Source organism: Canis lupus, chromosome 2, assembly GCF_003254725.2.
Source record: "Canis lupus dingo isolate Sandy chromosome 2, ASM325472v2, whole genome shotgun sequence".
NCBI classification, from domain to species: Eukaryota; Metazoa; Chordata; class Mammalia; order Carnivora; family Canidae; genus Canis; species Canis lupus.
Genome location: NC_064244.1, coordinates 81,209,492 through 81,230,882, shown reverse-complemented (window position 1 = coordinate 81,230,882; position 21,391 = coordinate 81,209,492). Strand labels below are relative to the sequence as shown.

Sequence of the window (21,391 nt, the reverse complement as noted above, 5' to 3'; positions counted from 1 at the left end):
CTGGCTGCTTGTCCACGACCACAGTAGGGGCCGCTCAAGGGAAGGGCCGTGCTTGCGAGAACGTTCCCGGCTCACCCACTTCTCCCCACCTCCCCGGCCGCGACCCTGGGCCCAGCCGCCGTCGTCTCTCCGCTGGTCCCCCAGCTTCTGCACGGACCAACCGGAGGGATCTTTGAGCTACAGATTAGACGGTGGTACTGCTCCGCTCAAGCCCCCAGAAGCCCCCACTTGGCTCAGGGAAGAGGTCAGAGTCCTGCCATGGCCCACGAGGCCCACGTCGCCTCACCGCTCCTCCCCTTTTCCTCCTCCTCCTTCCCCTCCCCATCCACTGAGCTGGAGCTTAGCCTCACTACCTCCTTCTTGGTACTTCCTGCAGTCCCCAGTTGGTTGCACCTCAGGGCCTTTGCACCGGCTGTTCCATCTACCAGGAACGCGCTCCCCCTGGCATCGGTATGCGTTGATCTTCACCTTCCGTAGGGCTCCGAAGAGGAGGCTCCTATTGCACCTGCCCAGCCCTCCCCATCTCTCTTTCCCTGCTCTGCTTTTCCCATGGATGTTATCACCATATGGCTTTCCTTTTTTTTTTTTTTTAAGATTTTATTTATTTATTCATGAGAGAGAGAGAGAGAGAGAGAGAGGCAGAGACACAGGCAGAGGGGAGAAGCAGGCTGCATGCAAGGAGCCTGATGTAGGACTTGAACCTGGGAATCCAGGATCACACCTTGAGCCAAAGGCAGGCGCTCAACCGCTGAGCCACCCAGACGTCCCACCATATGGTTTTCCTTATGTTCATTTGTTCATCGTCTGTCTTTCCCGAGCGGGATGAAAGTTCCATGAGGCCAGAGCCTTGGCCGGCTGTGTGTCCTGCTGGGTGCCCGGGGCTGAGAACGGTGTCTGGCTCACGGTGGGCCTTGGGTCCATAATTATCGAGGGGTTAAAGGCATGACTGAGGGGCCGCGGTTTGGTTTGGGCGTCGGAGTTGAGGTCTTTGGAAGAAGGGAGGTGCTGCAGGCCGCTTCTGAGACGGTTCCCACCCCCCAGCTCCTGGTGCTCTCGCCCTCGTGCGTTTGCCTTCCCCTGAGTGTGCGCAGGAACTGCCGCCTGCCTCTACCCAGTGTGGTGTGGCCAAGGGTGTCACGTCCAGGAGACGCTCCACGGGACTGCCCCTGCCGTCCTGCTGGCGCTCTCGTTTGCCCACTTGAAGCAACTTGCCAGGTTGCAAGCGATGGAGAGAGGTCCACCTGGCAAGGGACCAGGGCGGCCGGCAGTGGGGGAGGCCTGAGTTAACAGCCAGGGGGGACCCGGGGCCCTCAGCCCAGTGAGCCACAGGGAACTGGGCGCTGCCACCAAGCACAGCAACCATGGGCGTGAGCTGGGGCGCAGGTGCCATCCGCATCCCGCCTGGAGATGCCAGCCGCCACAGCTCAGACCTCGTAACGTGTGGGGGAGACCCCGAGATGGAAGCTCGGGGCACCCGGGGATCCCGACACACAGAAGCTGAGATTGTCCTGCGTTGCTTTGCGCCACTCGGATTGAGAGCATCTGCGGCACAGCAGTAGGGAAGCAGCACGGGAGCGGGTGAGACGCAGGACACAGGTGGGGTGCACGGCGCTCAGGGCAGCCCCGCGAGTCTCGGAGGAGACGGATGCAGGGAAGTTTCCGTGCAAAGAAGCCGGGAGGCCAGAGCTGTGTGAGCGACAGGAAGGGAGACCCAGGCTGAGCTGAGAAAGGGCACGAGGCCAGGCTCTGAGCTGGAGGCTCAGCCCGGGAGGCCGCACGAGCCATCGAAAGGCTGAAGCCCCGGGGAGGACGTTGGCCAGTTTTCCAACGTCCAGTTGGACGTTTTCCTTGACAAGGTCACCTTGGCCGATGGAGAGAGGAGACTCCATTCGCTGGGCAGGAGTGGGGTGGGGAGACGTGTTGGGGGCCTTGAGTCCCCCTGGGGTGCTCACACTGGGTACGGGACTGCGGGTCCTAGCGGTGTTTTAGAGAAGGTCCCGCAGGACTTGGTGACTCCTCGGTCGGGCAGGGGGAAGGAGACGTCACAAGGCTGCTCTGCGGCTTCAACAGTTTCTGCCTCTGTCTCTGGTCTAAGCCGCAGGCCTGTGAGGTGCTTTGTTGGTTTGGGTTGATGCCAACGGCTTTGAAACCGCACCGTCCTCGTCACGGCAGTTTTGTGATGCCCCCCGAAAAGCAGGGCGAGCTCCAGCCCCGTCCAGCGGGAGGGGAGAGCACACCCCAGGAAGTGGCGCGTTTTGCAGTCCTTCAGGTTCAGGGGCCCCCAGGCCTGCCCGCCAGAGCCGCGCCCTGGAAGCGGCCCTCGACCTCCGGAGTGGGCGCTCCGGGTACTCTGTGCCCTCGGTCCCAGACGGATGTCCAGTCACCCTTCTGACCCAGAGAACCAAAGCTGGAAAGGAGAAATGAAAAGTCTGGAAGTTGAGGGCGGAAACGGCCTGGATGGTGAGAGCCCGGAAGGGCCTCCTGGTGCAGCCCACGGAGCTGGGAGCCAGGCCCGAGCCGCTGCAGAGTGGACGCGCCCCCCCCCCCACCTGCTCCCCGTGCTCCCTCCTACACCACCGCCATCAAAAAGCAGCCAGGGTGTTCCCGGCCCTCGTGACGCTGGGGCCCCAGGACGTCTGCGTGTGCTACGAGGTGACCCCTCCCCAGAGACGCTCACGTACCCGTTAGCTTTGTTCACGCTGCTAGTGCTGCACGCAGCCACCAGACGTGAACGATTCTGAGCGCGTGTTGCTCGCTTGTGTTGGACGGCGGGCTAGACCCCGCGGATGCTGACCGCGCAGGCCCGGTGCCTGTAGGCCTCTGGCTGCCTGGGGGTGGCGGGGCTCCTCGTCTCTGCTCCCCGTGTCTCCTCTTTCACTGGGCTGGCTCGGGCTTATTTTCCTGCCGGGAGCAGAGGGGATAGAGGGACACATGCTTTTCAAGCACCTGCTTATTCCACGTCCATCAGCATCCCCGTGGGCCAAAGCGAGTCACATGGCCGCGCCTGGGGCGAGGAATCGGGGACGTTTTGCAGTCCCCCTTAATGGACACGGGCCCCTGGGTGTCTCACATTTGTAAAAGCACCTGCTCATCGCTGTCACTCATGAAGCTGGTGCTGGTGCTGCTTTTATGGTAGCTCAGTGGCTCTCCACTAGGGGTGATTCTGTCCCTCAGGGGAACCTCTGGCAGCGTCCGGAGACATTTTTGGTTGCCCAACTGGCGGGGATGCAGTGAGTAGAGTCCAGGGGTGCTGCTAACCGTCCCCAGGTGCACAGGCGGCCCCACACCCAGGGATTGCCCGGCCCCGGAATAGTGACGGTGCCACGGTTGAGGACGATGTGGATCCGAGGACACTCATCCTGTGGAGTACGTTCTGTTGGATCCTTCGTTACTCTCTCCCTTTTGCATCCATGGAGCCTAGTCTTGCCCCCTGACCGGTGGGTGGGGGCTGCCCGGGGCTTGGGTCCAGGTCGGTTGCCTTTCCCAACAGCAAACCCGTGCGCAGTGGTTCCCAGGTTTGCACGGTGCACGCAGAGACCTTCTCCCGTGAGTATCTCCCAGCCCGACAGGTGAGCAGGACCGTCACCCCTGTTTGAGAAACGGGAGCACTGAGGTTTGCAGAGGTTTCGGGGCTTCCCCGTGATCAGATAGCACTGAGCTACAAACCTGGGCCACGCGTCTTCCCGTCCTGTCCTTTGTCCCTTCGACACGCTGTGGCTGTGCTCAGGCCGGCTCCCCCCAGCCTTCCGTCCCGCCCACCATAAAGCAGCAGCAATGCCGAATTCTTGCAACCCCTGTCCCATAACAGGCGCCGTATAAGTACTTTAAACAAGGGAGCTCTTTATCCTCATAGCGACCGAAAGTACCGTCACCGTCCCCGCGTTACAGATTAGGAAACCAGGGACCGGAGAAGTCAGGCAGCTTGCCCAAGGTCACGCCGCTGATAAGCGGGAGAGGCCTGGTCTTCTGACCCTAGAATCCAGGAGCCTAACAACCTCACTGTACTGCTTTTCCAAAAATACTGCTCCTCATTCACTCACCCAAGCAGTCATTCGTTTAATTACGTGCCAGTTGCTCGGACGGGTCCAGTAGGCCCCGGGTGCCCTCAGCGCGCAGGACGCGGGGCTCAGAGGGTGCGTGAGTTTCCTACTTGCCGGTCTGAATGGAGACGCGGGCCAGGCTGTGCTGTCCGCTGGAGCTCGGCTTCCTCCTGCAAACCCATGTGGTTGCCGGGAGGATTCGGCTCCTGTGGTTCTAGAACGGAGGCTTCAGCTCCGAAGGTCACTAACATCACCGACACGGGGCCCTCTCTGAACCATGGCCAACAGGAGGCCCAAACCGCTGCTTCTCGTCTCTGCCATCGACGCTCCCGTGGGGAAGCTCAGGTCTGGGATGCCCGGAGCGTGGTGGCCGCGGTGACGGGGGCGGTGGGAACACAGGGAGGGGACGGGAGGAGGAGACAGACGCTTGTCCCGTGGCGGGATCCTCTTCGTACAGACGTGGAAACTGAGGCTCGGAGCATCCAAGGGCGTGGCCACAGTCGCGCAGCTTGTCGGGGCCAGACCCAGAACTCCAAGGAGCCGAGAGGCGGCCCAGGTCACGGGCGGCTGCGGGAGTAAAACACGCCCGGTGCGGAGAGTCGCCACACGGTCAGGACGCGCCCGGAAGGCGCCCTGTCCCCGGGACCCTGCTTCCACCCTCTCAGCCCGTCCTGTTTCCCCCTGGAGGGCTGCAGCCCCAACGTTAAGTAGCAAAGCTGAGGGTTCCCCACCCGGCGGCACCAGAGCAGCCTCGTGTCATGGGCTGGCACTCATGCGGGGGGCGCTGACCATGGGGGGCGCTGGCCACGGGGGGGTGCTGGCCACGGAGGGCCCTGGCTGGGGGGTGCTGGCGGGGGGGGGCCTGGCTGGGGGGAGCCCTGGCCGCAGGGGTGCTGGCTGCAGGGGGCCCTGGCCATGGGGGGCCCTGACTAGGGGTTGGTGCTGGCTGGGGGGGCCTGGTTTGGGGGAGCCCTGGCTGGGGGAGCGCTGGTCATGGAGGGCCCTGGCTAGGGGGTGGTGCTGGCAGGGGGGGCTTGGCTGGGGGGAGACCTGGCTGCAGGGAACTCTGGCCACGGGGGGCCTGGCTGGGGTTCCGTGGCTGGAGGGGGCCTGGCCACAGGGGGTGCTGGCCATGGGGGGCCCTGACCGGAGGGCGGTGCTGGCTGGGGGGGCCTGGTTGGGGGGGCGCTGGCTGGAGGCGGTGCTGGCCACACACATCACAGGGCCCCTGCTGCAGCTCCCAGGAAGGCCTTGCTCGCTGCCTTGGGGTCGGGATGCCGCCCACGCCCCCACCCCCAGCCCGAATTGGGACTCTTCCCGGGTCTACATGTGTGGCACCAGAATGGTCGCTGGACAAGGTGACAGACTTAGGGGGCCTTGCCCTTGGTCTCCAGCAGCCCCTTGCGTTGCGGGGCCCGGGTCCCAGCCCCTGAGAGTCTGATGGGAGGGACGGGGCGCTGACGCTTGGCCTTCCAAGGGGGCGTGGCCACATTTACAGGACGAGGCCACCCTCGGCGTCCAAGGATGACCGGCTCTGAGAATGAAGGGGTTCTTGCCCTCGGGTGGAGCGGGGCACCCGCCGTCGGAGCCCCGCTTGGAGGACCCAGGCCGTGTGCGCCGCACTGGGCGGGCTTAGCAGGGGCCTCGGTACCAGACCCTCCCGTCGGAGAGCCTGCTCCCCCCCAGGGCCCGGGTCGCCTCGCAGGCCCGAGCTCAGTTGCCGGTGTTCTTGCCTCTGCAGCGCTCCGCAGCCTCGCCACCTCCTCTCTCGGGCTCGGGTCAGTACCCAAAGAATGAAGTCGTACCTCGTTTTCAGGTCTCCCGTCCTTCGTCCCAGAGCCGCAGAGACCCAGGCGCCGGTGGCCGACGCGGGCCTGGCTTCTGGTCCCTGCACCAGGAAGCGCCGCGCCCCTCTTCTAGCCTGAGGCTGGGGTGTGTTCCCCGGTCAGGGCCAGGGCCCAGTAGCAAACAGGAGGAAGTGGCTTTTCCTTGGAATCACTGGAAGGTCGGGATTTCAGGAGCAGAGCCCGGGGTTCGCTGAGGCAGGACCCCAGCTGCCTGGGCCCGTGGTCTCCAGTCCTCTTTGTGTGCGTGTGTATGTGCACGCGCGTGTGTGTGCGGGCCGGGAGGGGCTCCTTGACTCCCCCCCCCCCCGTGTTCTCTGTTCCCCACGCAAGCGTGGAACCGGTGGTCGTGGGGCGCTCACATGAACGAGAGCAGGTTTCTCCCGACGTTTCTGGGCCGGGCAGTGCGCGTTCTCTGCAAGCGCGAGGCCTCGGGTCGTCCCCAGCGCCTTCCCTCCCCCACTGCAAGGGCTTCCTGCAATCAGCCAAACAGACTTTTTTTCCTCTTTCCAGTCTTTAGTCACATCTCTTGGTTCTTTTCCCCTCCCACCCACTGCCACCCCGCAATCAGGCCCTGATGATCCCCCTCCTCGGACCACTGCAGTGACCTCCTGGTCTGCAGCCGCCTCCTCCTCCATCCGTGCTGGATTCAGCTGCTAGCTTGGTTCCCGGCCGGCTCGTCGCCCCCCAGCAGGTCGTGCTTCCGATCGGAGCACATCCCGAAGTCTGGGCCTGCAGCCTCCTGTCCTGCCTTCTCTGCCCCCCACGACGACCGCAGCTCCCGCCCTCTGCGCTGGTTGGGCCCTGCCCCTGGGTGGGGGGTCCAGGGACGGGACTGAACGCAGCACCCACCCCCTGCAGCCCAACACAGGGCTCTGTTGGCTCCATCTGTTGCAGCTCCTGTCGTGCTCTGTTAAATCCACTGCACCCGTTGAAGGCCCCGTGCTTGCTTTCTGGAAGGAGAGATCCTGCCCCTCGGGGATGATGTGCTCCCTGCAGCTCCCTTAGGCTCTAAGCTTTCTGTTCCCTGCACCTTCACTCAGGCCTCTCCCTCCCCCGGGGAGTGCCCTCCCCTCTAGCTGGGAGGCCTGCGCTCCAGGATGGAGAAGCGTCCTTGCTGCAGGCCCCCTCTCTCCTGCAGGTGCGGGGATGCAGCTCTGTCATGCGGGGTGGGGGGGGGGGGGGTCTGCGCACATGCCACTATGTGACGTCATCGTCTGGTAGCCTCTCCCTGGAGATGGACTCTGAGCCCAAAGTTATCTCATTCATTCATCCATTCATTCATTCATTCATTCAAAAAACTCTCCAAAACAAGGTGCCGGGGCCGTCGTGTTAAATAAAAAAAGACGCATCTCTGCCATCAATGGGCCGTACGTTCTAGCCAGTGAGAGTTTTAAAACCAGTACAGAGATGACAACTGTGTGAGAGGTGACAGGAAAGCAACAAAGGCGAAGCCGCCGTGCACAGTGGAGGGTACTGGTCAGGGCCAGGGAGCTCCCTGGAGGACGGGTCATTGTGGTGAAGACAGAGAAGATGCAGGAGTGAGTTGGAGGCGGCCTGGGTCCCGGGGGGACAAGAGGGCCAAGTGTGGAAGCTTGGGTGGGCACCTGCCAGACCTCGAAGGGGGAGGTAAGCACAGCTGTCACTCGGTCGGGGACGGGGAGGTGAGGCAGGAGGGCGGGCAGCACCGCACGAGATCCCGGGCGGTTTTTAAGTGGCTTCATTTCATTTCCTCGGGGCTGCTGTGACAAATTGCCACCAACTGGGTGGCCCGCAGCAGCAGACATCTATTCTCTCCCAGCTCCGGAGGCCAGAAGTCCAGAATCAAGGTGTTGGCAGGACTATGCTCCCTCCAAGGCTCTAGGGGACGGTCCTTCCTGGCCATGCATCTGGGGCTCCCTCTGGGGCTTCTGCTGCATCACTCCTGTCTCCCACGGCCTTCCCCCTGTGTCTCTGTGTCTCTTATCAGGACACTCCTTTTTTTCTTTTTTTTCTAAGATTTTATTTATTCATGAGAGACAGAAAGAGAGAGGCAGAGACACAGGCAGAGGGAGAAGCAGGCTCCATGCAAGGAGCCCGATGTGGGACTCGATCCCGGGACCCCAGGGTCACGCCCTGAAGGCAGACGCTCAACCACTGAGCCCCCCAGGCGCCCCTCATCTCTATCTTTACTGTAATTTTGCTAAGATTGTTATTTTAAACAGCATTCTGAGGTCCTGGCTGGACGTGAATTTGGGTGCGATGGGGACATGAAGCAACCCTCTCTGACGGTCTTCACGGCGTGCTCGCAGGGTTAACGTGGAGGTGGAAACTGAGGCCGAGAGCTGCAGTTTGTCCCGGGCCGGAAGGCTGAACTAGGCCCAACCGGGTTGGGGAGGGGGGTGACCAAGCCTTCTGACTCCAAAGGGGATGCTCTCCCGCTGCGCACACTCCTCGCCCCGCCCCCAGACGGCACAGGGGGCCACTGGCTTGCTCCTCGGCTCAGAATATGACAACAAACAGGGCCTCACAGCCCGTTGGGTCAGAGGCTGGGTCTGCAGCCACTGAGATGGGGAGGGTCCCTCCGACGTGCCTGGCTCCATCACCAGCGGTGACTCAGGGGACAGTGCCAAGACCAATGGCATCAGCCGCTGGTCCCCACCCTGGAGCGGAGCACAGTGACGCGAATACCCCGGGGAGTGAGCTTCGTGTCTTAGCTGCCAGCTGCTCACATCACCCCTCCTAATGGTTGATTCTGCTTCTCCAGGAGGAAAACGTGGGTCCTGTTCCTTAAGTGCCGCCTCCCCCGGTGGACACTGCCCTCTTCCATTCCCCGCCCTGCCGTGCGATTAAACGGTGCCCGGCGGTGTGCCCTCTTGGCCGCTCGGCATTCAGCACGGGCCCTGGATCATCTGCTTTTCAAAGACAACAGACCGAATACGCCCTGACCCAGCGTGCTGGTATCTTTGCAGGGAATTTTCTGGACAGTCTCAGTATCTCACAATATCTTTTTTGTAGTAAGAAGAGAATTGCTGACAATTTCCGCAAAATGTGGGCTCTGGCAAGAATGATTTTCTCCGAATTATATGAGATTCTCCTTCTTTATGTGCCCCTTACACTTAGTTTGCATGTGGTGCCGCCTCTAAGCCGAATATTAAATATTTGGTACCTCCTGTCTCTCGGTTTTCAAGCTGTGGGAGTTTAGCACAAGCCACGCATTTGAGGAGACCTTCCGTGGCGAGTGCCACTGGCCTTCCGGATGCCCACACTCCAGAAGCAATGGGGGAGCAATGGGGGAGGCCCCTGAGTCTCTGAGCCTCCACCCTTTCTTTCTGCCTTTATCTTATGATCAAGAGGAGCCCTGGGTCCCTGTGGGGTGTGACGGAGGCAGCAGGAGGCCCCCATGTGCTTGCTTGGACGGCGTGGTCAACAGGGCCTAGACAGGGAAGACGGGGAGCTTGAGGTCAACACGTTTCAACCTCACCGACTACTTTGTGTCGAGACCGGGATCGTCTGAACCTTGAGGAGTGCGGCCTTGGCTTGTGAGAACGGCCCTAATCTGGAAGGTGGCCGCAATCTGGTTACGATCATCCTGTGACCAAGCCACACGCTCCACTTGGCACATAGGCTGTTACACGTCTGCCTGCTTGCTGGTCTCCGGGATTGTGTCCAGGGGACAACATACTGGGCGAGGAATACGTTTTGGTTGAGTTAATGACATACTTTCACTGGTGATGGCGACAGAGATGACGATGACGACACTGGTGACGGACCTACAGAACCTCAGTAGATGTACGTCCACCGTGTGCCGAGCACCTGTGCTGCACGTCGGTGATACGACAGAGGATGAATGAGTAAAGCAGGCGTCCACCGAGTGCTCCTGTGGGCTTAGATTCCAGGGGGAGAACTCGGGCAATAAAATAAGTAAGGAGGTTCCCTTCAGTGGGTCTGTTAGAAGGTGATGAGCTCTATGAAGAAAAAACGTGGAAGGAGAGGGAAAGTACAGTTTTAAGGACAGTGTGGGTGGGGTGGGCCTCTCTGAGAAGGTGACATGCGAACAAAGATGACAGAGAGAAGAGAGAGCCGTGCAGGTGCTGGGGAGGGTGGTCCAGGCAGAGGGACTGGCCAGTGCAAAGGCCCTGAGGCAGGTTTGAGAGGCAGCAAAGAAATCGGAGGGACTAGAGTGGAGTGAACAAGAGGGAGAGCAGGAGAAGGGTGAGCGGGTGAAGGGGCTGGTAGTTGAGGCAGCCAAAGCTTGGGGAGCGTAAGGGGCACGTCTCAAGCCCCCCAGCCAGCGAGGGGGGGTTGTGTTTCGGTTCTTGTGCCTCCTCTCAATGCACCAAAAGGAGCCGCCGTTGGAAGATGACAGCTTTTGTGAACTGGCGTCCTCGGCGCCTGCCTACTGCAGCGGCAGCTTGGACCGGAGAAGGGCTGCCCTGCCCCCTCTCTCACCCCTGAAGCCTCTTTAGTCAACAGGACAAGAACCGGCGGCTCCGTTGTTTCGGTCTGAGCTGCGCTCAGAATTCCCAGCTGGATCCCAAATGCCTCCACGGTCCTTCTTGCGCCTGTCTCGGCTGAACGATGCCACGGGGACTCAGATTCCTTTCCAAGTTCCGGTTTTTCTTTCTTGCCCCGAAAGTTTCTTGTCTCCTTCTGGAACCTGCCAGGAATAATGGGGGGCATCCACCTGCCCAGTCCCCGAATGACTTGCGCACGTTCGCTCGGATGCAGTCGTCTTGCTTGGCGGCTGACCTTTCCTGCCTCGCGTTCCTGGCAGCATTTCTCTCGGCCTACCTTTCCGTGCCGTCTCCGGTTCCCCTTCTCATCTTGGCTCTTCTTAACCGTTTTTGCAGACTTTCCACGAGCCTTTCACTCATGTCGGGAGTCCCCGCTTTCTCTCACTGCCTCATCCTCCCTTTTGAAGGAATTTCCCTGCTGCCTCCAGGGTCAAGGAGTTTGGGGGACCCTCCAGCATGTTTCCCTGGGACCTTCGCCGTCTACACTGGCCCCTTCCTTTATTTCCTTTATTTCAGTCACGTGTACAGAGGCAGGTGCACACGCGGGGCGATGTGTGGTTTCCCTGAGAAGCCAGGACGGGCCAGTGCCCTTGATGGTAGCCCCGATGGAGGATCACAGAGCTCGGCGCAGGTGTCATTTGGCCAGATGGGAACCCCGAACGCAGCCCCGTCCTGGGCTGACATCCGGTTGGGCTTGGGTCCTTAGCCCAGGGGTAACGTTGCTCTTCCGACAGCGGGAGTGCCAATCAGTACAGTCCGTTTGAAAGGCACTTTGGCGATGTCTGCTCAGATTTCCAACACATTTCCAGGATTTCAGAAATACTAAGTAGGTTTGGCGGAGATCTATAGATGAGACCGCCCACCGCAGCAGCGCTTCTTGTAAGAGTGCATTGAAATCCTAATTTCATCAGCAGGTCGCACTGGGTAAATACACAGTAGTACCTCCCTATACGGAGGAGTAGGCGAGGTCGCTAAAGATGGTGCGCAGACGGGTCCACATGGACACAGAGAGGTGACCAGGGGACAGAGTTGTTTAAAATACACAAGTTGAAAAAAATAAATAAAATAAATAAAATAAAATAAAATAAAATAAAATAAAATAAAATAAAATAAATAAAATAAATAAAAAATAAAATAAATAAAATAAAATAAAATAAATAAAAATAAAATAAAATAATAAAATAAAATAAAATAAAATAATAAAATAAAATAAAATAAAATAAAATAAAATAAAATAAATAAAATAAATAAATAAAATAAAATAAATAAAAATAAAATAAATAAAATAAAATAAATAAAAAATAAAATAAAATAATAAAATAAAATAAAATAATAAAATAAAATAATAAAATAAAATAAAATAATAAAATAAAATAATAAAATAAAATAATAAAATAAAATAATAAAATAAAATAAAATAAAATAAAATAAAATAAAATAAAATAAAACAAGTTGCCCTGCCTCTGTGTACTGGACAATCCACTTCTGTAAAATGCAATTATATATCCGTTGGAGAGCCGGCTTGATCTTGTCATTAAGAGAAATTGGGCGCTTTGCAAATCTTACACGTTGTAGCATTCTCAGGTCACAAAGTGGTTGTACTAGTCTCTCTCTCTTGTTGTTAACATACAATGTATGGTTTAAAAGCAGGAAAAACCTCGTTCACAGTCCGTTTGACTGGATGAGAAGAAATAGTCCTTCATTGTGACCTCGTTTTGTTTCGCTTTAATGCACGTGAAAATGTGTTGACCTTACACATCCAGATAGATATTTGCACATTCACAGGAAACCAATGAGAGGGATGTGTCCAGAGGCCCCTGGGGAGTGGGTGTGTACACCCGGGAGGCACTCACCAATGTTTTTCACAACCTGCACTCCTGGGTTGCTGAAGCTCTCCTCCCAGTGAGCACGTCTTTTATTGTATAATAATAATTTTTTAAAATGCACGTAGGGGAAGTTACTTTCCTTTTTCTTTGACTTTGTGTCTCTCTGTCTCTTCATCTTTTGCTTGAGGGGACTTTTGAACCCGCAGAGTGATGGACAGTGCCGTAGAGCGCTCACGTACCGTCACCCAACCCCATCAGCCCCGTACCGGTCCAACCCCGTCCAAACCCGGATCCATCCCCTTCCCCGGCCGCAGGTCCTGGGGGAGGTGAAACAAATCCCAGGCCTCATTTCAGCGTCTCCTTTCCTGCTCCCAACTCTACTGCCTGTGGGTTATGTCCTCCGATCCTCATCCCGGCCTGCACGGCTGCCACCTTCCCTCCCCGGAGGGACCCTCTGACCCTCCGATCCGAGTCCTGTCTTAGATGCATCCACCTGAGCGTCCCAATGGTAGCAGAGGCCCAGAAGGGGGCTGCAGGTGCGCCAAGGGATCGGCGGCCAGAGCTTGCTGACTGTGGCCTGTGGTGCAAGGAGCCTCATCGGTTTGAGGCCAGTGAGCTGTACAAAGGGCATCCTGTGCCCGATGCCAGGTCACAGCGCCGCCTGGTGCGGACGGCAGGTCAGCCTCGGCCTTCCCTCCTCCCTCCTCCACCTGCCTCTGCTTTTCCCGGGGGACCTGCATGCCCCCCAGAGCTGAACACGGGGGCACGGGGTGGGAGGCGATGCCTCAAACCAGCCGCCAGTGTGGCACACAGCCTGGCCCAGACCGTCTGTCCTTCGGCCAGTCTCTCAGCAGCTACACTAGACGACACTGTCCTAGACCCTGGGAACCCAGAGGCGATGGGAACAGACGGGAGCCCTGCCCTCATGAGGTTTCTCCCCACACGGGAGCACAGAAAGCCGTTTGCAACGACATCCACCAAATGTGGTCGAATCGGGGATCATCTTCACGCTTTCTGCCTTGGCCATGTTCTGCACTGATTGATTTTTTTTTTTTTCAAAGGAATCTGTTTCGTTGTTACCAAAAAAAAAAAGAAAAAAAAGAAAAAAAAGAAAAAATGTGTTTTCTTAAAACGAAAACCACAAAGAAAGCACACAGGGCAAGACGATAACAGTGAGTAATTCTGGGTGAGGGGAATGCACACTATTATTTTATTTGTTCTTTTATGTACTTTTTAAATCGCCCAACCAATTTTTGAATTAAAATAAAAATGGGGAAAAAGTGAATTATTTGGAATTGGTGGTGAATCAGCCACAAAGCAAGGGACGAAAGGAAGGTTTTTTTGGTGTGTTTTTTTTTTTCCTTTTTCTTCTTACACTCCGCCTGGAAACCATAGTATCGCTGCCGCATTCCAGATGTGCTGGGAAAGCTAGGATTACGGTCCCCCAGCTCGGTGAGGCTTTCTCTAAACCACCTTTTTGTGGCCTTGATTCTGTAAATGCAAACAATAATTACCAACCTAAGGAGATTACTCAGCATAGCTTAGACGCCTCTGGGCCCCCGGATGAGCCACATTATTGACTGCTCACAATTAATCTAAAAAATTAAACCAATTGTGTTTCTGCCTCCTTCTTCCCCGTTTGGTGCCTGGATGACACTTCCACAAATGTAGTGCCTGAGTGGTTATCTCCGTGGTTATCTCTACTCGGTGTTCGCATTTTTCTCCAGAACTGAAATGTTCCATTAAAGCTCATTTGTTTCCGATCCTGGTCTTTGGGATTTCTCTGCTCATCCCTTCCGTGCGCTGCCCCTCTGGCTCTGATGGGCCGCAGCAGAATGGGGCTTTCTGTTTATAATTCTTCCACGGTCTGTCTAGTTTTTCAATTACTGCTTCTCAAACTCCCTCCTGTCCTTCTTCCCTCTTCCTTCATCAATGTTCGCTTCCCCTGTCAAGTTCGGAAGAAGCTGGTGCTGTTGCCTCCACCCCGCAGCATCCCAAGTGTTAGGAGAAAACGACCAAAAGGCCTGAGGACACAGCACCAGTTCATTGAGAAGGAGGTATTGAGTTCCTATTAGCAAGCACCAGGCACATAGGAGATGGTTGTCCGCTTACCTGCCCCCGCCCCCCAAAATACAAACAGAGCATCCTCCTTCCCTGAGCATATAATTTAATTTCCCAAAGGAGAGGAGAGAGCTACATGCCAAATTTTAACTCTAAATACAGAGCGGTTTGGGGATATTTGTTATGCAGCTGTAGGTGACTAATACTCTCCCTTCCTTGCTGGGCAGATACTGTGGTGTCAGGTGCATCCAATTCCCACACATTCAGCATTCTGGAACATTCTTCTACCTCATTCACCTTCACCTGCCCTTCTTCATGTGTCAGTATGGATATCACTTCATCAGGGACCCCCGCTCCCAGGGGTGGCAACTCTGCACCTCTCCTCCGCAGCCTCTACTCTGCCGCAGACGTCATCTCACGCTGGTTTGTGTCGTGAATTCCTAAGCCCCCTAACCAACCCTAGGTTCCAAGAGGCTAGGGGCAGGGCCTGTCTTATCCTTTCTTCATGCTGCAGCTCCAGCGCCTCTCATGGCTCCTGGCACATGGTGGGCACCCAGATATCTGGCATAGGGATGAATTAAGCCTGCAACGGCCGTGTCACCATCGTTCCCATCTTACAGATGAGAAGGCCGAGGCTCGGAGGGCCCAGGGAGGATATTCCATTCATCACCCAGTTACTAAGTTACTAGGCCAAGATTGCAGTCCCAATTTCCCGTGGGCGCCTTCCCCAGTAAGCCCCTTCGCTCAGCGCTTCTCAAACTGTCCTGGGCATACAGGCCACCTGGCCATTTCGTCAAAATGCAGATTCTGACTCTGCAAGTCTGGGGTGGCTGAGAACCTGCATTTGTAATGTGTCCCGGTGATGCTGACGGTGCTGGTCCTGGATCACTCTTGGAGCAGCGAGGCCCGAGGTATTCGTTGCTCTCAGAGAGTGGAAACTGGACAGGCTCAGGGGGCCATCCACACGGAGCCCTCCGGTCATGCTGGGCACTGTCCTCGTTTGGTGCCAGTTCTGCTCCAGACGTCTGTGTGTGGTGACAGTCTAAACATCCAGACAGGTGTGGCTGGGACATTCCGAATGGCAATGTCACCTCACCTGCCACTGGATTTGTGTGCGAGGCTTTTAATGGTTTGGTTCCTGGGCGAGGCCACCCATGGGGACTAGAAAGAGTTGTGATGAGCCCTCGTTGCAGAGTTACCTGGGCTCTCGCTGAGGAAGCAGCTCCCAGCTGGGCACGGACAGCTGGTGCTTGGGAGAAGCAGATGTACATCATGCAGAACAACTGGGAAAACCAGAGCACATATGGGGTCCGTGCGGGTGGGTGGGGGCTCTTGTCACCAGGGGTCACAGGAAGAAGTGCCCCCCGGGAGATGTGTTCCCAGCATCTCAGCAGATGTGTGCTTGGGCCCCAGGATCCCCCGCACCTACCTCAGTCTTCATCGTTCTCACGGAGCGGTCGGCTGGAGGGCGCTGTCCACAGTCGCCCTTCCACGAGCGTGTGTCCAGCGAGTAGAGGCCGGACCGGACCAGGCTGCGCAAAGGCCGTCAGAAGCTGGGCCCCACGACACTGAGCTGCTTTAGCACCTGCTCCAAGACAGAAGACCCAAAGCCAAGAACTACCGGACTGTTCCCTCGGCAGCTGCCTTCCCAACCAGACCCAGACCAGGAACTGCTGGCCGAGCTTCCCGGCTGTCAGCGAGGATGACCACCAGGTGGACAGCACATTTCTGGGGTCATCTGAACTGGTGCCACCTCTTCTCTGCCCTCCGTCCTTGCCCCAGATGTGGAAGGGAGACCTGGGCACACGGTGATCCCCACCCTGGGATTTTGAATCATGACTTAACTCATAAAAAAATACTCCTTGGAAAATATTAAAAGGAAAAAAAATAAAAAGCACCTGTGAGCCCTGCAAAGGTCATTGCAGTGCCCCTATATAGAATGACAGCAAGACCAAGAAATCCTTGCAGTGATTGCAATGCTGAGGGTCAGACACGTTGCCTGAGCTATTTACCTGCACTTGTAGTTCTCAAAGGGGGATCCCCAGCCCGGCAACAGCAGCAGCACTTGAGAACTTGTGGGAAATGCAGATTCTCGGGGTCCACCCCAGACCCGACACATCAGCAGCGCTGGAGGTGGGCCTGGAATCGGTGTGGTAACCTGCCCTCCAGGTGACTTGGATGCACACTTGGGTTTGCAGACCTCAGGCCTAGATGAACTTATTTCATCCTAAAAGCAACCCTGTTAAATGTAAACTGTTGCAATTTCCTCTGTGAAGTTACCCATCTGGAAGGTGGTGGCAGCAATATTTGGACTCGGGCCCCTGGTCGCAGAGGCTAAGCCGCCATCTGCACGTCATCCTGTGAGCGCGCCCCCGGCCCCCGCCCAAAACCAGTTCTCTGTATAAACCATATACACATGTGAGGTTGTCAAGCCAAATGGCGTGGGTTGTTTGTGTTCTTTCTGAAAGAAATAAAGATGTCGACAAAACATTGGATTATAAAATACTGGGTTGTCCCAAAATGTTCTTTTTTTCCTTTTCTTGCTCAATAAGGCTGTGGGATAATCCAAAACTGGGCAGAGCGGATGCAGATGCAGAGGGGAACAAAATAGGCCCTGGACTTGAATCCAGGCCTTCCTGACTCAGCTGCTTCCCAGTGCCCCAGGCACCTCTCGGTGAATTATTTGGATGAATTAATTACGAGCTAAGTGGATCAACGCTGACAGGCCCAGTACAGCAAGTCCCAGAATCACCTGGCTGCTTGCTCAAATTCGGATTCCTAGGATCCACCCCCTCAGAGAGGCTGATTCAGGGCATCTAGGATGTGGCCCGGGAGCCCGCACGCTGGCAGAGGGCCCCCAGGTGATTCTGCAGGACAGTCCCATCGCCACCAGATCTCAGCTTCCTGTGTCCCAAGCCTTTTTCCTTGCCGTCGTATTGCTTTTGCCGAGGTCTTGAGCCCGCACGCTGACGTGGCCGCCTCGCCCGCCTAACACTTCAGGCCACAGATTTGGGGCTCAGGGATCACAGGTTCAAATCCTGCTTCTGGCACTCACAGACTTTATGACCCTGAACAAATCCCTTAACCCCTCCAGACCTTGGTGTCCTCATCTGTAAAATGTCCATCGATGAATCCTTTCCAACAGTATCAAGAGATTGAAGGAAGAACCAGGAATCCCAGAGCTGGAAGACGCACAAATTTAGACCTGTGTGTTGGCTCACGAACGTAGTGCGGCTGGCGAAGAGTTCACCCTTCGAATCGGGGCCTGCTCCGCTCTGCATCCCCAGAATGTTTTCCTTTGCAGGACTTGCTGGCTCTCCGTGAAGAACAAGAGGAAGAGGGACATGTCTCAGGCCAGAGACTTCACTGACTGGAGATGAATAACATTAGGACCCTAAAACAGGGTCAGCAGACACCTGCCCCTGGTTTGGACGGCCCACGAACGCCGATGCATTAACGTATTTTAGTGATGGGGGAAAAAAACATAAGAAAAGTGTCTGAAGATTCCACCCTAGGTGAAAATCACGTTTCAGTGTCCATAAGTAAAGCTATATTGGGACATGGCCACGCTCGTGTGTTTCGGTTTAACACTTGTGTCAGAGGGGGTGCAAGGCTGTAAAGAAAGCCCCAAGTGGGGGCACCTGGCTGGCTCAGCGGTTGAGCATCGGCCTTCAGCCCAGAGCGTGACCCCAGGGTCTCGGGATCGAGTCCCGCGTCGGGCTCCCCGCGTGGAGCCTGCTTCTCCCTCTGCCTGTGTCTCTCGTGAGTAAATAAATAAAATCTTAAAAAAAAAAAAAAAGCTGCAAGTATTTACCGTCCAGCCCTTTACAGAAGTTTGCTGACCCCCATTCATAACTGATCATTTATCAAGAGCGTTTGCGTGTGTTTACTGGCGTGCCGAGCGCTTCCTGTGTATCTCGCTCCCGTGTTTTAACCCGTTCAATCCTTGTAAGACCCGAGGACGTCCACCTTGCCTGCGGCGAAGCAAAGGCAGAGAGAGCGTCCCGAGACCTGCCGGAGGTCAGGAGCTGGGAAAGGGCAGGCCTAGGACCCGAGCCCAGGAGCCTGAAGCCAAAGTATACACGTGGGGCCACTTCCTCGCCTGCCCGGGTTCTGCCAAACTTGAGCCGTAAAGAAAGCATCCAGAAGGCGAGGTCCCAGGCCAGCACCCAAAATCTCTGCCTGGGACCTCGGCCCAGTGGGTGTGATGCTTTCCCGGGAGAACGTTCCCTCCTGACCTGCCGCTAAGTGGCAGAGCCGGGACCGGGACACAGGCGTCTCGAATGTCACCTTCCCCTCACTCCCCGACGGCGGACTCTTCCCCGTGGGCAACAGCGGGGGACCCGGGGCTCAGGCCTGGCAGATTCCACGAGCCCTGCAAGGACACCCCCACCCCCAGCCCCTTAGCTGCGGAGGAGGCCCCGGCTCGCGTTCTGTTCGCTTCCCGTCTGACGTATCCATCGTGGCGTGAGGAATGTATTTTCTTAACAATGTCCCTTCCAGTTTCTGGGGCAAAATGGGGCTCTGGAGAACTGCGTCATTAGCATTGATGAACACTTGACAATAGCATCACGAGCAGATAGAAATGCCTAATGAAAAGAAAAGCACTGCCTGGGAATTACAGAGGCTGGTGGGGTTTTATTGTTATTATTTTTGAGCAATTAGGACTAAAAGCTTCCATCAGGCACCACGCATTTTCCCATCCATTTTGAACTCAGTGATTAAAAAATCCTGCATTGTCAGCTCCAGGCCAGTCGTCAAGATGCCCAAGCCAGGGGCGTCCGGGCCGAGCGCTGTGTCTTCCCTGTGGTCCTGAAAGTCTTGCTCCAGGGCCTGCCCTTGACATGGATTTCCTCTTCCCGCCTCTCTCTACTTCCTCGACTCTCCTTTTCCCATCGTAGGAGGTTTTGCCTCTGAGTTAGTGCCGAGCCTTCTCCATACATCCTGTGTCCCTTGTAAAAACCATCCACTTGGGACCCCCTGGGGGGCTCAGTGGTTTAGCACCGCCTTTGGCCCAGGGCTTGACCCTGGGGTCCTGGGATCGAATCCTGCATCGGGTTCCCTGCAGGGCGCCTGCTTCTCCCTCTGCCTGCGTCTCTGCCTCTCTCTGTGTGTCTCTCATGAATAAATAAATAAAATCTTTTAAAAAAGAAAAAAAAACCCATCCACTTGCAGAAAGCTGCCTGAGGTACACAAACGGCAGTTGTGAGCTCAAGCACCAGAGAGGTTGGGACACTCGTGAAAAGACACAGCCAGTGAGTAAGTTCAGCCTAGCCTTGAACCCAGGCCTTGGACTGTGCTGGGGCCGGGGAGGTGAGGAGCACGGGCTCTGGCTCCGGCTGGCCTGGGTGTGAGTCCCCGCCGTGCCTGGTGATCTTGAGCAAGCGCCTTCACCTGCTGTCGGGCATCAGTTTCTTCACCTGTGAAAGGGGCGGATGGGGGTCCCTGCTTCGTGCGGTGGTCGCGCGGTGCGGTGAGAGCCTGTGTGCAGAGCGCGTGGGGCTCGGCGGTCGCGGCACCCAACGGCACCCAACGGCACCCAACGGCACCCGCGTGCCCGGATGCCCGGTGCAGTGCCCGGTGCTGCGGCAGGTGTTCAGTTTGCAAAGAAACCCACAGCGACACCTGTCGGTCACTGAGGAAAGTACTAGCTCGAGGCAAGTCCTGCTTCCCCAGATGCTGCGACACACCTTTTGATGACATCGTTTCTTCGGGAAGCTGGGATTTGGGCATTTCCTCCCTTCCAAAGCAGGTCAGCATATATAGACAGCACGGCTTCTCTATCCATCATCTGTCGATGGACACCGAGGCTCCTGCCACAGTTGGGCTACTGTGGACATTGTTGCTGTGAACATCGGGGTGCAGGTGTCCCCGCGTTTCACTGCATCTGCATCTTTGGGGTAAATCCCCAGCAGTGCAATTGCTGGGTCGTAGGGCAGGTCTATTTTTAACTCTTTGAGGAACCTCCACACAGTTTTCCAGAGTGGCTGCACCAGTTCACATTCCCACCAACAGTGCAGGAGGGTCCCCCCTTCCCCACATCCTCGCCAACATCTGTGGTTTCCTGTCTTGTTGATTTCCCCCATTCTCACTGGTGTGAGGTGGGATCTCATTATGGGTTTGATTTGTATTTTCCTGATGGCCAGTGATGTGGAGCATGTTCTCATATGCGTGTTGGCCACGTCTATGTCTTTGTCTGTGAGATTTCTGTTCATGTCTTTTGCCCATTTCCTGATTGGATTGTTTGTTTCTTTGCTGTTGAGTTTAATAAGCTCTTTATAGATCTTAGATACTAGCCCTTTATCTGATGGGTCATTTGCAAATCTCTTCTCCCATTCTGGAGGTTGTCTTTTAGTTTGTTGACTGTATCCTTTGCTGTCCAGAAGCTTTTTTATCTTGATGAAGTCCCAATAATTCATTTTTGCTTTTGTTTCTCTTGCCTTCATGGATGTATCTTGCAAGAAGTTACTGTGGCCGAGTTCAAAAAGGGTGTTGCCTGTGTTCTCCTCTAGGATTTTGATGAAATCTTGTCTTACATTAAGATCTTTCATCCATCTTGAGTTTATCTATGTGTACGGTGTAAGAGAATGGTCTAGTTTTCTTCTTCTGCACGTGGCTGTCCCAATTTTCCCAGCACCATTTATTGAAGAGACTGTCCTTTTTCCAGTGGATGGTCTTTCCTGCTTTGTCGAATCTTAGTTGAACCGTAGAGTTGAGGGCCCATTTCCGGGTTCTCTATTCTGTTCCATTGATCTATGTGTCTGTTTTTGTGCCAGTATCGCACTGTCTTGATGATGCTGAGTGAAGTAAGTCAATCAGAGGACAAACATATGGTTTCACTCATTCAGGGAATATAACAAATAGTGAAAGGGAATAATGGGGAAAGGAGAGAAAATGAGTGGGAAACATCAGAGAGGGAGACAAACCATGAGAGACTCCTGACTCTGGGAAACGAACGAGGGGTGGTGGAAAGGGAGGTGGGCAGGGGTGGGGGTGACTGGGTGATGGACACTGAGGGGGGCATGTGACGGGATGAGCACTGGGTGTTATACTATATGTTGGCAAATCGAACTCCAATAAAAAAATATACAAAAAAAAAAAAAAAAGGAAGTCAGCGCATTACG

At 55.8% G+C, this 21,391-nt stretch overlaps 1 protein-coding gene and 1 long non-coding RNA gene across 5 annotated transcripts in view; one reads left to right on the top strand and one right to left on the bottom strand.

The window, feature by feature from the left end:
• KAZN (kazrin, periplakin interacting protein) overlaps window positions 1-21,391 on the top strand; it is a 1,011,580-nt gene that overhangs the window by 682,067 nt on the left and 308,122 nt on the right. Inside the window, exon 1 of one of the 4 annotated variants that reach the window (XM_025447958.3) lies at window positions 19,823-20,019. The exons of the other annotated variants lie outside the window; for them this stretch is intronic. The gene's annotated coding sequence lies outside the window, so the exon portion shown is untranslated. Of the gene's footprint in view, window positions 1-19,822; window positions 20,020-21,391 lie in introns of those variants that run through there. 4 annotated transcript variants of the gene reach the window in all.
• LOC112660421 (uncharacterized) lies at window positions 13,508-19,792 on the bottom strand. Its single transcript, XR_003136909.3, has 2 exons — window positions 16,280-19,792; window positions 13,508-15,852 (listed from the first exon to the last, which is right to left on the bottom strand). It is a non-coding gene; the product is annotated as an uncharacterized LOC112660421 (long non-coding RNA).